Genomic DNA, 14,616 nt, shown 5'->3' on the forward strand with positions numbered 1-14,616 from the left:
CTCTCAGCAAGGAAACGTTCAACAGCTTTTCAATTTGTTATTATCAAAGCAGAGACATTGGCTGGAACAAAAACCCTCCTGTTCTCAATTAAGCCCCCCGCCCCCTCCCACGGCCCTCCCTCCCAGGAGGACACCACGTTGTACTACCTCTTCTGCAAGTCTTAGTCTTTCATGTGGGTCTTCCTCCTCCTATTGTTGGGGAAATCCACTGGTGTATACCCCACCCCACCCTACACCACACAACCACACACACACACACACACACACACACACACACACACACACACACACACACACACACACACACACACACACACACATACTTGCATGGTAAGTCTACAACATCTCACAGACACAACAATCAAAGGAGCGCTGCACACATATTGAATCCATTGAGCCAGACACATGATGCAATGGCCGAGCAATTTACCCCCCACCCCCCTGATCTCACATCACTGCAGAGAGAGAGAGAGAGAGAGAGAGAGAGAGAGAGAGAGAGAGAGACTCTGAGACCAGAGATGCCTGCCGCACAGAGGTATGAGAATGAGAGAGCGGGGCTTTATGTTTTTAATCAAAGTTAATGACTGCATGGGAGAAGGAAGGCATGGCAGGCAGTGATACAGTTGTTCCATGTGTGCCGCTGCCCCAGCAGTGAGGGGGTATAGAGGTACTCTTGTGTCTGCAGCGAGGGCCAGGGCCCTTTGTGTAAAGGAGGGTATCACATTCCAGCCCTGCAAAGGCCTGCAGCAGATGTCAGCACTTCACACAGTGGAATCTCTCCCTCGCCCTCTCTCTCTCTCTCTCTCTCTCTCTCTCTCTCTCTCTCCCCCCCCTCTCTCTCACTCCCTCCCTTTCTCTCTCTCTCTGTCTCTCTCTCTCTCTCTCTCTCACTCCCTCCCTCCCTCACCCTCTTCCTTTTTCTCCATCCTTCTCTCTCACTGTCTCTCTCTTACTCACACACACTCGTTCACCCCTGGAGGTTTTGTCTGTTAAAGCTGGGTATTTTGTCTCGTTGTCCACGTTTGATTGCTGCTTCCACGGTGGTCCAGTGAAACACACAGACTGATACAACGACATATAATAAACAGAGGAAATTAGAAACAACGCAGACCTTTTAGGTCACGGATAACATACCGACATGCCAGCCAGCCAACCAGCCAGCCAATCAGTCAGCCAGCCAGCCAGCCAGCCAGCCAGCCAGCCAGCCAGCCAGCCAGCCAGCCAGCCAGCCAGCCAGCCAATCCCTCCATCAGTCAGTCAGCCAATCCATCCGTCAGTCAGTCAGCCAATCCAGCCTTCAGTCAGTCAGTCAGTCAGTCATTAGGTTAGCCAGTAAATCAACCAGTTATTCAGTAATTCAGTCAGTCAGTCAGTCAGTCAGTCAGTCAGTCAGTCAGTCAGTCAGTCAGCCAGCAGGGAGAGATGACTCTCTTTCTGGGCATTGAGCAGCTTCAGATGGAAATGTATACAATAGAAAATTCACAGTCGCCGTTTCTCCGGCTAAAATCCCATTAGACCTGCATGCCTTTTTGTGGACACACACAGTGTCAAACAAACAAATGTCTGCCTGTATTACAACACGCATTCATCACAGTGTCTGGGAAACGATCCGGCTTGATCCCAGATGAATTGCTGTGAAACAGGAGTGAGCGGACATGTTTGCTGTATTGACATCACAGTTGATTATTGCACCTTGTGAAGAAAGGGGCGACTGGGCTCTGTAGATGACTTCATTTATAATGTAACACACATCCTGTGGCAGAACACATGGCTGTGTGCTCCTGTATAAGTTCACCGTCTTCCTTGCCGATCAAAGAAGTTCTGAACTAAATTAGACTTTCTCCTCTGAGATTTCAGAACATTTACATTTAGCATTTCAGACACGATAAACTAATACAATCCATCCGGGTGTGATTTATTTGTTCATCAGCAGAATAATGTTCTGCTCTTAGATAAGCAATATTACAATCATCAAAGTATCAGATCCTACATCAGCAACATCCAAGATCAGCGACATCACATTTAAACAATTGTAAGGAGAACAAGGATCAAAGACATCACTACATCTGAGTGCTTATCATTGCAGACACTGGTACAAGAGTATGTCTGTATTTGAGTTATGTCTCTTGCAAAACTTGTGCATTTTCCTTAATTAAAACAATACACCAACATGAGATGAATGGATAATTCAACCAGAGCTAATTTATCATTAGAAAGACTAAAGACTAAGACTTATCTTATTGTTATACATAAGTAACAACCCCAGGTAGAACAGCCAGTGGGTTTATCCTCAGAGCTGATCTGTCAATGCCTCACAGCGGCTAATTGCCCCATTGACCTTCTTGTAATGACAAAGTTTGGCTTTGAGACTGGAGCCCCCTGGTGGTGCCCCATGAAACTACTGTTTAGTATTGGTCCAATACAATGGTTCTCAACTCTGGTTGGTACTAGTTCTGATGAAGGCCTCTGGGTCAACATGACCCATTGGTTTAGTTCATATGGATTTGTTGCTTCGGGCTGGCTAAAGCCTGATTTATGCTTCGTCATACGGCTGTGTTGAGATCTGTTGGCACGCGACACTGTCATATGACAGAGCGTAAATTTAACAGAACACTGGGCAGTTCTCAGCATCAAACACAGCTCCAACAAATCATAGAGAAAACCTTTGATATCATCTGTTTCATGAAAACCCATTTCATGACGCAATAAGGGACATCAATCATTACCTTCCAGTTAACATGTTTCCATGCCACCTACCTTTCTAGAGGATCAGAGATTAGATCAGACCAAATATAATTAGATTTCCACAATTAAAATACCCATCAAACTGGAATGAAAATCATACTAATCATGAATATCTGAATGAGAAATACCAAACGTACAGTGCCAGGTGTGAGTTGTTGTCATAGAAACTGGCTCAAAGTCAGAGGAATAATGCCAACATGCAAATAGTTTCACACTGTAGCCCAATTATTATTCAAGACTATAAAGTCTATATAGCCTACCACAGCATTTCGAGGGCTCCTGTTAGCCAGTGTCCCATGGAATCACATGACTTAATTCTCACCCCGTAACGAATCATCTTTAGATATACAGTCTAGTCAGTCAAGAGCCAAGTGTTGAGGGCTGAGGGGTTTCTAAAGAACCACAAATACACCTGGCTGCTACAGATTATAGTTTACCTTGAATAATAATGATGGGATACTGTATGTGGTTATAAAATGAGATTCTATCATTCTACTCAACTTGGTGTGCAAACACCCCAGAAGCCATTTTGGGCAAAACAAAAATTATATCATCATTATATCATGTCTGTATTCATATAAGAACTCCAACACAAATCCACAGTGAGTTTATGTCTCATGCCACAATCATCTTGTTTTAGGATACTGTTAGTAATGACTTTTTATTTCAAATGATGGATGTCTCAATTTTGGTTTTAATTTTTTTTTCTTCCAGAAAACCATAACTCTTCATGCCAGACCAGAAAGCAGACCATAGTGCGGGCACAATGAGAACTGGTCACCATAACAGCTTTGGAACAAAGTATTTTATCATAATGTTGGTTGGGGTTGTTGCTGCTGGCATGGAAGGAAGAGGCCATCTCCGTTGTGAGAACAGACTCATTAACCCTCTGGCGTCTGTCATTTTGTTTTAAAATACAAAATGACTATCCATTTTTGTCAGGGCTGGTATGGCCGACAATTTACCCAGGATTCAAACCAGACTTCAAAACCACATGAACCCTAGCATCCCTATTCTGGGGGCGAAAATTCATCAAAAATAGCAGACCTACAAGCTCACAACATGTGACGCGTTGTGAGCTTGAAGATCGGCTATTTGTAATAGATTCACTTCTAGAGGGAAATACTAGCAGACCTAGGGTAGAGCCCTGGGGGACTTCGATCAATTTAGTTTATAGAGTTTAAGTGGTTAATCCATATACCATATATATAATCCTGTGTGTGTGTGCCTATACCATACATGTACAGCACACATGTGTGTAGGTGTGTGGTTGGGTGGTTGTATGTATGGTATACATGTGCTGTGGTATGGATACAGTATGTGTGAGTCAGGGTATTATTTTCCTGCAGCAACACACTGCCATTCCAGGGTGTTTACAGAATGGTGTACATTTGCACACACATGTGTATTGATTTCTGTTTATAGTGGAGACGTGGGGCATGCCCGTGGATGACCGGACGGTGTGTCAACCACATGACCCCATGAGGGTTTGATTCTGTCGGGAGACCTGGGTTGCAACGCATGTCTTTGACCCTCTCTGCCCTCAATCAAGTTCCTGTCTCTACACCAGTGGTCAACCTTTTCAGGCTGTGACCCCCCAAAAGAATCATATTTGAACTGGGGACCCCCCCCCCCCCCACCCTGATAAGCACTTGGAATGTAAAAGTTGAGGCATTCATTTTTCGGTTCCACAGATAAATATTGTGAAAATAGCAGATCTACAACCTCACAACGCCTCGCTTTGCCAGGCGTTGTGAGCTTGTAGATCGGCTATTATCAAAATTATATTATTTGACAATTTGGCAAATGTTTGACCAGTTTTTATAGTATAGTTTATTGATTATCTTCGATGCAGTAATGGTCTTTTTATTTTCTTTCTTTTTGAGGTATTGAAAAGGTCTTAAAAGTCCTTAAATTGTCACTTCACTGTCATCTGGGGACTGCTCTGGGGGTCCCGGCCCACAGGTTGAGAAACACTGCTCTACACCCCTGGTTCTCAGTGTGGGGTCCGGGGACACCCAGGTGTCCTTGTGGGGCTTCCAGGGGGTCCCCAGCAAAATGACTGATGGGAAATAAATGAACCCTTATGGGTCTGTACTGTTCAAAAGGACCCATAACTATTTGCACACAGGATTTTACAGTGTAGATTGGGGTCCCAGAGATAAAACAGAAAAATCTTATCAAAAAGGGGCCTATATATGCACTAATGAGTATCAAACCGGGGGTCCTTGAAATTGAAAAAAAGATTGAGAAACAGTGCTCTGCACTGTGCAGTCTAAACAAGAATAAAAAGAAAGAAACTGCCTACTAACAGTGGAGATGTGAGGAGCACAGTGAAGAGAGGAGAATGAGATCAATAACTAAAAGCAGAAGTCAGCAGCCAGAGAAACCCAACACCTCAGTTTGTTAAACTGTCAATGGCTGCTGTGAAGAGACACTCTGGACCAGGGAGCACTTTACTCTGTTACTCTACACGTTCCATAATGCCTTTTGAGGAAATAGTTCAATTTTTTTTGGAGTTCTGATTGTAAGCATGACAGATGCCTGTTAAGGGTAACTGTTGTTATTAACTATTTCATGGTCGATGGAAATAAGCTCATGAAAGTGTTTCATCATATTAACAGTTCATTCGTGTATGCATTTTTGTCATTAAAAACGCCATTCAATCAATCAAACAAACACTGTAAATATTCTTATATTGAACATATCTGTACATAATATTATCCGGATACTGTCACTGTTGTAGGCCAGTTGACACTTCTCATATTCACTGCTGATGGTCTGTGCATAGTATCCATTCATAGGCAATAGCTGTATATTATTCAGGCATATATTCAGTGGAGACAGATTGTATATTACAGTTACTGATAGTACTGACTGAATTCATCATTAGCTGAAGACCATTATTGTCTGTCCTACATACAGTATATATCTGTATCTGTTTACAGGTCTGTACGCATCAGGGTGTCCTTCACGTTGGCAGTTTTCCACCAGGAGTGGTGGTGAGTAGGCTACTCCTGTCCGCCCAGGCTATTTATCATATCTCTGCCCAATCCCTAAAGCCGCTTTTCTGTGCAGCCTGTCTTCATCCAACTCAGGGACTGCCCTGAAATTCCCCTCTGAAAAAAAGTTAAATACCGGTGGTAAACATCAGTAGAGTAAAGTGGTTCTTCAAACCCCCATTGGGGGCTTTATTTTCATTCAAGCAGGGAAACGTGTCATTGCAGGGTTCTTTCCCTTCACCGATAGCAGAAATGTGCAGCGGATGCCAGGCATAACACCACAAGCAGATCAGCTCAGACCAAACCTGACAGGTTTCTGGAATGGCGGAAGGTTGTCCATCACACACCTGGCTCCTCGCCAGGTACAGATCAGAGTTGCTATAGACAACACAAAGGCTCCTTGTGTGCCGTCGTTTTGAGGCTTCATTCATTGTGATTCCAGCCGTCATGCACAGGGTTATAAATCATTAATCTTTGTGCATGTTGAGCAGATTCATTTGTATATTATGCAAATGACATGCCATGTCAGTCTAAATTATATTGTGGGGATTAACGTGAGTGGCTGCCCACGTTGTCTGATGTGAGGCAGCACAGTGAAATCCTTAGTGTTGATTTAACTCTGAAGACTGCACAAATGGATCAAAATGGACCGGGTCCATTTGGTTCCATTTGTACACTCCTTGGAGTTAAATTAAAACTAAGGATTTCACTGTGAAGGAGTGAGATATGGATCAGATTCCTGGGATAAATCACAGTGCAGTGTGTTCTTGAACAGAGTCTGTCTTCTTTTTTTGACAGAGTAAATATGGACCCCCTGCTTATGCGCGTGTGGTACAAAGTGTTCTCTTTAATACTGTAATGACCGGTGGGTTTCTGTTCCAAAGGAGTTGTCATGACAACGACTTTTCATAGGAATACTTCTTTATTGTGGCAAATGGCTCACCAAACACCCAAAACCAACTTGACAGGGAAATGGGAGAGGGTGCTCACAGCAGTTACCCTGTGTCTGTACCACGGTCACCCACAATTACACACATAAAATAAATGGCTGCTGTACATAACCCAAGTACAATAAACATACCCCCCCCCCCCCCCATGCATTCCCATAGCAAACATTTACAGAATAACACAACAATAAAACAATACACAAAGTGTGTGCACCCCGAGGCATGCTGGGAAGTCCCTCTCGTGTCCAATGCACACCCATGGGACACTACACTGCCTCCAGCTCAGGGGCCTTGCTGTCCTCAGCGACCCACGCACTCAACACAAAGTCCCAGAATGCTGAGAGATAGCCTACACCTCGTTCAGCATCACAAATCATAGGCCCATTTCTGGTGAGCCCCAACTTAAATGAATTCCTGTCAGTTAACTTGCCCTTTGCAGTCTCTCTCTCAGCTGCATGAAGTAATCATGCAGTCTACCACTTAGGGTTCCAGCTCAGGCTGTGGCCCAAACACGAGGTCCACATGGGTTTGTATTGCTCTCTCCCGTCGCTGGGGTACTCTTGAACTGCGGTCCAGTATGACCACAGGACCAGGGGTATGTGGAGGTCCTATGTTCTTTCTGCTGGCAGTCAGAGGGGATGATGAGCTGGGTAGCCATGGTGTGGTTAATGGGGGTGTAGGAGAGTGGTCCTCGTCCTAGTCTTCTTTACTGCGAGCCGCCGACAGACCTCCTCTAACACCCGGGGCATGAAGTTGCAACCCTGGTCTCTGTGTAGCTCCTCCCTGCACAGACAGAGTATCATTGTGACCAGCTTCTCTGCCATGGTAATTGTGCTCTGGGACCACACCTCTGGCCTCTTAGTGAAATAATCCATCACCATGATGTATAGCAATGATGTGATGGGGTAGAGACTTAGGACTGGTGAGCCGCCCCGGTGTTGATTTTGTGCTGAACCAGTTGACATGGGCAAGAAAGATGTCTTCCAGTAGGTCCCTAGCTGATAGCTTTGTGTGGGAGAGCAGTACTTGCTTCTCTGCTGAAAGAGCTTTCCCATGTCTATGGTATGAGTCTCCTCTGATGGGCTGTAATAATAGTGTTGGTGCAGGCGTTTTGTCTTTCCTCTGTCTTTCTGGCACTTTCTTGTGATTGTCTAGGAGAGACTGGAGACACCCGCTGCACTGGCTCTTTGCTGTCCACGTCATCATCACCTGACTCTGCTTGTCTGATATGCTGTATGGCAGGGGCAGTCGATGCCATGCTGGTAACACATAGCATGGGCTCTACACATCTGCTTCTTTCAGGGCATGAAATGTCTGTGGGCTGGACATGCAGAAGATGATTGTGATGGAGTCCTTGGACAAAGGCTTGCAGCGCCAACTGTTGACGCCGGAAGGTGAGATAGTTGCCTTAATTGGATAACTTTTTTTCAGCTTTGTGGCATAGGCTCCTAAGCTCTCCTTTTTATTCGCGGTCTGGTTGACAATCCTTGAAGGCACACAAGCCAAATCATTGCTCCAGAGTCCAAGTAAGAACTGTATACTTCCTGTGCCCTGAGGCTCATCAATGCCTGTTGCACCTGTCCTTCCAGTGCCAATGCAAGGTGGGCAGCTGCTATTTCAATCTGGACGCAGTAGACGTCGATAGGCCCATTCCGTTGTACCAAGGTACTTATTTTCAAGATTACAGTAGCTTGACAAACAGTTCTTGTCCAAAAGCGACACGTGTAATAGAGTGTAAATTAAGCTTTAGTCTTAAATTGTGGCTTCTAAAAAACTGATCTTGATGTGAACGACTTCAGGTTGTAGTTAGCCTGGTATGGTCAGACTAATATAATTGGCAGATTTGTCTGGTTTCCAGGCTAAGCTGTGGTCATATCAGACATTTATCGTGGGTAAATATTAATATTTTTTATCAAAATATTAATTTAAAAAATAAATCTGTTTCACATTAAACACAGTAACTATATATAGGTCATGATCCAGGATATGAACTCAGTTGGTATATTTCATCAGATGTGTTTGAATATCTGACATTGTTCATGATTCCATTGTATGGAGGTTATTTTCTGAAGAGCAGATATATTACAATATTTTAATGTAGATGAAGGAGACAGTATTTTAGTTGCATAAACTTCAGATCTTTCTGCTTTATTCTGCTGCTTGTTTGGTCACTAGTGCAATAGCCTAAATTCTGCAGTGTAACATGAAAGACAGCCCTGTCTTTCAGGACACTTAATGTAGCTTAATGTATAGCCTACTAGTTTTACAACTGTTGTGATACATTTTTAAGTTGAAAATCAATTATCAAACAACACCGCAACTCAACAAAAAACATGATTACAAATTTAAATCGGCAAGCGACAGTCGGGCGAAGAAGTATAAATTAGGCTCAAGACAGACCATATAAAGACAATGTGGGCTATGACTCACTCAGTCCTCCTATTAATTATTATTTTTTTATTTTTAGATTTGTTTTGTTTTTCTGTTTCTTAGTCACTTAGTGGAGAAACAGAGCACGGTGTACAGAGGGACAGATGGCATGATGTGGCAGAGCTGGGATTTTGTCCAAAACTTTTACTGCAAAGCTCTGAGGTCAAATCCAGCCCCCAAACTGTCTCGTTTATACCCTACAGAATCTCAGATTAAATACAGGTTGAGTATAGGCTACACTGACCCATAAATAACAAGGAATATGATTTGGTTCGGTTGTCATATTATTATGTAAAGAGAGAGAGAGAGAGAGAGAGAGAGAGAGAGAGAGAGAGAGAGAGAGCGAGAGAGAGAGAGAGAGAGGTGTGTGTGTGTGTGTGTGTGTGTGTGTGTGTGTGTGTGTGTGTGTGTGTGTGCGCGCGTGTGCGTGTGCGTGTGCGTGTGCGTGTGTGTGTGTGTGAGCGCCTCCCACTTCCACAATTTAACAGGGCAAAGCAATCAGTCTGAGAGAGAAACGCTTAGTGTGTGACACTTGTGTGTCTGTGTGTGCTTGTGCGTGTGCGTGTGCGTGAGTGCGCGTGGAGTCTTTAATGTGACTGTAGTCATTATATATAGCCTCTACAGCCTTCACAATTCAAACCCAACACACGTAATTCATGTGTGTTATGACTCATAAATGTCTTCATATTATAGACTGTCATCCATAAATAGTGGGCCGGTTTCTCTCCCTTTGACGTGCAATCTATAGCATTATGGCATTACATAATAATGTCTTGTTATCTTATCTGCTCCACGCACTACTGCTGATGCTGATGTGACCAGTGGTGGAAAGTAACTGAGTACATGTACTCAAGTACTGCACTTAAGTCCAATTTTGAAGTACTTTTACTTCACTGGAGTATTTCCAATTTTCGATACTTTATACTTCTACTCCACTACATCTCAGAGACAAATATTATACTTTTACTCCACTACAATTATTTGAAAACTTTAGTTACTAATTACTTTGTCCATTTTGATTATCATTGCAAAACATACATTAACCACTTCAGCCCTAGTTAAACTTTGGCTATTTTCAAATGATTTTTTAATATATTTTAGACATAATGATAACTTGTGAAACGTTCTGCATAATGAGCACTTTTACTTTTGGTACTTTAAGTACATTTCCAATGCCAATACTTTTGTACTTTTACTCAAGTGAGCATTTTAATACCAGACTTGCAACAGAGTATTTCTACATGATGGTATTGATACTTTTACTTAAGTAAAACATGTAGTACTTTTTCCACCACTGGATGTGACTGTACAAGTACAGTACTTGAGTAGCCTATACTTGAGTACATGTACTTGGTTACTTTCAGTTGTGTAAAGTAAGTACATTTACAATTTTTACTTGACTGGTGTATTTCCAATTTTCAGTACTTTTACTTCTACTCCACTACATCTCAGAGGCATAGCAATAGTAAATAGTGTAGATTTTTATTATTATTACATACATTTCGCAGATTTTGGCCATTTGAAAATAGCAGATCTACAAGCTCACAATGTGTCGCGATGCATGCATTGTGAGCTTGTAGATCTGCTATTTTCAAACAATTGTTATACATTTGAAAACTTGTGAAACTGGATATTGTGCATAATGAGTACTTTCTACTTTTGGTAATTTAAGTGCATTTTGATACCAATACTCTTGTACTTTTTAAGTTGAATTCCAGACTTTTACTTGTAAGAGTATTTCTACATTGCAGTATTGATACTTTTACTTAAGTAAAACAATGTGAGTACTTTTTCCACCACTGGTTACTTTCCACCACTGGATGTTGTGACTGCTTCCATCAGCGGCCAGCAGCGGCGCTACTGTGCACGTATGTTGTATGACAGGTGCATGGATGCGAGCCCAGATCCTCCATCTTGAACATCCATCCCGACACACAGAAGACAGCAGACATATAAATAACACACAATAATACTCACCACTGAAAATACCCCCAAATATAGGAAAGAAATAGGAAAAATTGGCAATTTGCCGACATGTAACTTCTGATTAATGCAACCTTCTAACGTTACACGGAGGGAGAGAATTATAAAGAATGGAAAAGAGGAGAAACAGCGACCGGTCGTGAAGGCATTTATTTATAACGACTAGCGATAATTCATTCAGCCGCTGTCAGATTTGATTTATCCCTGTAGTTTTCTGTAAGGAAAATAAGCAGTTTACACAAAGCAAATGGTAAGTGATTGATGTGATGCGGTTCTGTTTTTCCCCTTGGAAAAAACACGGACTTTGTGCATGTTTACGTCCGTTCGGTGTTGTGTGTCCCTGTGAAAGCGAAAGCGTTCATGTTGTCATCATCACGGCTCTATCTAGAATCATGGTGGTCGCTGCTGCTGTGTGTCTTCTGTTCACCTTCAGCCTCCCTGATGTTGTGCGTCTTCAGGCTAAAAGAATGTCAACATCTGGCTCTCTCACCTCCCTGATGTTCAAACAAACAGGACCTGATGCTGCCTCTGCAGCCACAGGTCCAGAATCAGAATCAATCTTTTATTGTCACATCACATTACAAGTGAAATTCTTTAGTCGTGCAGGCTCACCATAGTTAAAAGATAGATAGAGACTAGAGAGTCATCTCTCAGGTTGGGACTGGAGTGGGACTGATTATTATATAATAGCCATACTGTAAATATACACTGTAGTGGTGCATACTCTCTAAGCCAAGGAGGCCTATATATATATATGGCCAGGTCCACAGCTTGTAGATCAGGTCGGCTAGGGCTAGGCACATAAATCAGGGGGTCATCAATCAGGGGGTGTCCATATACACATTTGTCTGTGGCAATAGACTTGGCCTTGTCCGTGGCAAATGTTGGATTTTTTTTTAACACACCATTATAATGTTCTTATTTTAAGACCCAATTACTGAATGTCAAGTCGCCAGGTTTTCTTCATGACACTGTACTAGTCTAGTGTCATACTACTAGTACTAGTTGTTCTCAAATGTTTTATTTGCAAGGACCCCCATGACTCTGAGAGTGTACAAATGGAACCAAATGGACCTGTGAGGGTCCATTTGGTTCCATTTGTACACTCTCAGAGTTATAGACCTGTTATAGTCATTCAGGGCTAGCTCTTTGTGTTTCTGATAATTATTGTCCACTCATTTTGTATGTCCGTGGCAAAAATTTAATTTTTACAAAAATGTCCACAAGCCACAAGCCAGCATGGCCAAGAGCCTTAAATAGGCTCATTTGTGTTGTTTGTATTTGCATGGCTGCAGCGGCAGCCCTTATGATATAGCTCAACACATTCTATCAGGGCCTCTGGTTCTAATCAGTTGCTTCATGTATATAGGACCAGGCCCCAGTGTGTTGTTATTGATTAGCATTGACAAAAAGAAAACAACGACGTTTTGATTCAATGGTATTTGTATGAAAACAACAACAGCAACTCTGGCCTGCTTGTTGTTTTGAATTGTACTGTATGGGACTTTGTCCGATTTGTGGGTCTCAGATCCGGCCAGTCTGTATAAAATCTAGGGCGTTTTATGAAAATCGTTTTTACTCATTTAATTAATTTTAACTGGAGCCCTAATGAAGCGTATAGTTTCATGGCACGCTATTAACCTGCCCTGAACTAGAAAATCTCAAATAATTACACCATAAAATCCAAAATACCGTAGGCAAGTTTTATCCCCCTCCCCTGATTTAAGAGACATTTTAATATTTATGAGGGCACTGTTGTCATTTTGATACTGCTATATTTCGCACCAGGGGCATCATTTGGTTTAGTTTATTGTCCTTGTGAGAAGAAATTGTCCCGAGTTTGTTTGGCAAAGGGAGTACTTTAGTCCTGTATCAGCAACCAGAGGGAAGCAAAACAAGACATGAAGATGTATGTACATCCAGCAGTGACGTCTTCTCATATCGTTGCTGTCGGTTGGAAACCTTGTATGTCCAAAACCGTTCAGTTTTTATCATCATAGTGAAAAAAGCTCACAACGCGTCGCGATGTGACGCGTTGTGAGCTTGTATAGAGCTGCTATTTTCACTACTTTTGTGTGACACATTTTCTACAATGAAGTAGGTCATTAATTAACGAAAAAACATTAAACGTTGAAATAAGGAGATACAAGGTTTCTGCTCGACAGCAGCAATACACTGGACTGAGTTCAGTGGAAGTGGAGTCTGGGTTAGTATACTTTAAGGCCACAAAGCAGTGTTGCTTGTTGGCTTTGTGCCCATGGGCAATACGTTATCACCATGGCAGCCAGAATCTCTGTCACACTATGAGGAGCCGTGTCCTCCGTGTAACATTGCCAACAGTGAGGCTGACTCCTCGGCACTGTCAAGAAAGAAAGGTCGTCTTCTGGGAGCTCTGTGTTTAAAACGGTTTCACTGTGTTTCATTAAAGCACAGTAAACATAAAGGGACGTCTTGAAATCTGCCATCAAAACCTGCCAATAATCCATAATAAGCTTAGTTTAATTCCCCTATCTGGTATTATTTTCAGTATGAGATACTATCTCTTTATGTAGTGACACGTCACTGTTAACCTCTGCAGTAACATGACTCCCAGCTGTTGCCTGCATCCAAGGGGGGGAGAGAGAGAGAGAGAGAGAGAGAGAGAGAGAGAGAGAGAGAGAGAGAGAGAGAGAGAGAGAGAGAGAGAGAGAGAGAGAGTCAGTGGAGTGGAAGATGGTGTGTGTGTGTGTGTGTGTGTGTGTGTGTGTGTGTGTGTGTGTGTGTGTGTGTGGGCCCAGGAGTATTGTAAGTCAGATAAGAAACGGTTTGTGAAGACAGTTGGTCGGGTGCCAAGTTCGATATTTCACTTCTATTCCAGCTGTGGGGCTGACTATCTGATCTATGGGTGTGTGTGTGTGTGTGTGTGTGTGTGTGTGTGTGTGTGTGTGTGTGTGTGTGTGTGTGTGTGTGTGTGTGTGTGTGTGTGTGTGTGTGTGTGTGTGTGTGTGCGCCCGCTCAAGTGTGCATTGTTTACATTACAATGAGAGCAGAATAATGTGAAGAGAGAGAGAGAGAGAGAGAGAGAGAGAGAGAGAGAGAGAGAGAGAGAGAGAGAGAGAGAGAGAGAGAGAGAGACTACAAAGATAATCTTATCATATGCATGTTATCTATGCATCACACATTACAGGATTTGTTTTAACCATGTGACCCTTTAGACTTGAAAACTGGACCTGAGTTGGCATGTACTTTTTACACTAAAAATCTCTGGCCAAAATTAGCAGATCTACAAGCTCACAACACGTTCCATTGTGATGAGTTGTGAACTTGCAGATCTGCGATTCCCCCCAGAATATGGATGCCGGGGTTGAAGTGTTTAAGATGATCGTGCCTTCTGGACTGGAGTAAAGCAGCACCTCACATGATTTCATTTCAACCGACGAACGGTTGTGAACTTGTGATATGTCTGGGAAGACAGTGAGTGGTGTTCTTGCCAAGCCTTAGCTGTGCAACCGCGGGGCTGTTTGGACTGG

General features: G+C 42.8%; 1 protein-coding gene across 1 annotated transcript in view; it reads left to right on the forward strand.

Annotated features, from left to right (window-relative positions):
• Positions 1–8,041: 8,041 nt before the first annotated feature.
• glrbb (glycine receptor, beta b) overlaps positions 8,042–14,616 on the forward strand; it is a 39,037-nt gene continuing 32,462 nt past the window's right edge. The window contains exon 1 of the mRNA XM_080415377.1: positions 8,042–8,088. The gene's annotated coding sequence lies outside the window, so the exon portion shown is untranslated. The remainder of the gene's footprint in view (positions 8,089–14,616) is intronic.

The sequence above is a fragment of the Gymnoscopelus braueri genome (genome assembly GCF_963280865.1).
Source record: "Gymnoscopelus braueri genome assembly, chromosome: 20".
In the NCBI taxonomy this organism is placed as follows: Eukaryota; Metazoa; Chordata; class Actinopteri; order Myctophiformes; family Myctophidae; genus Gymnoscopelus; species Gymnoscopelus braueri.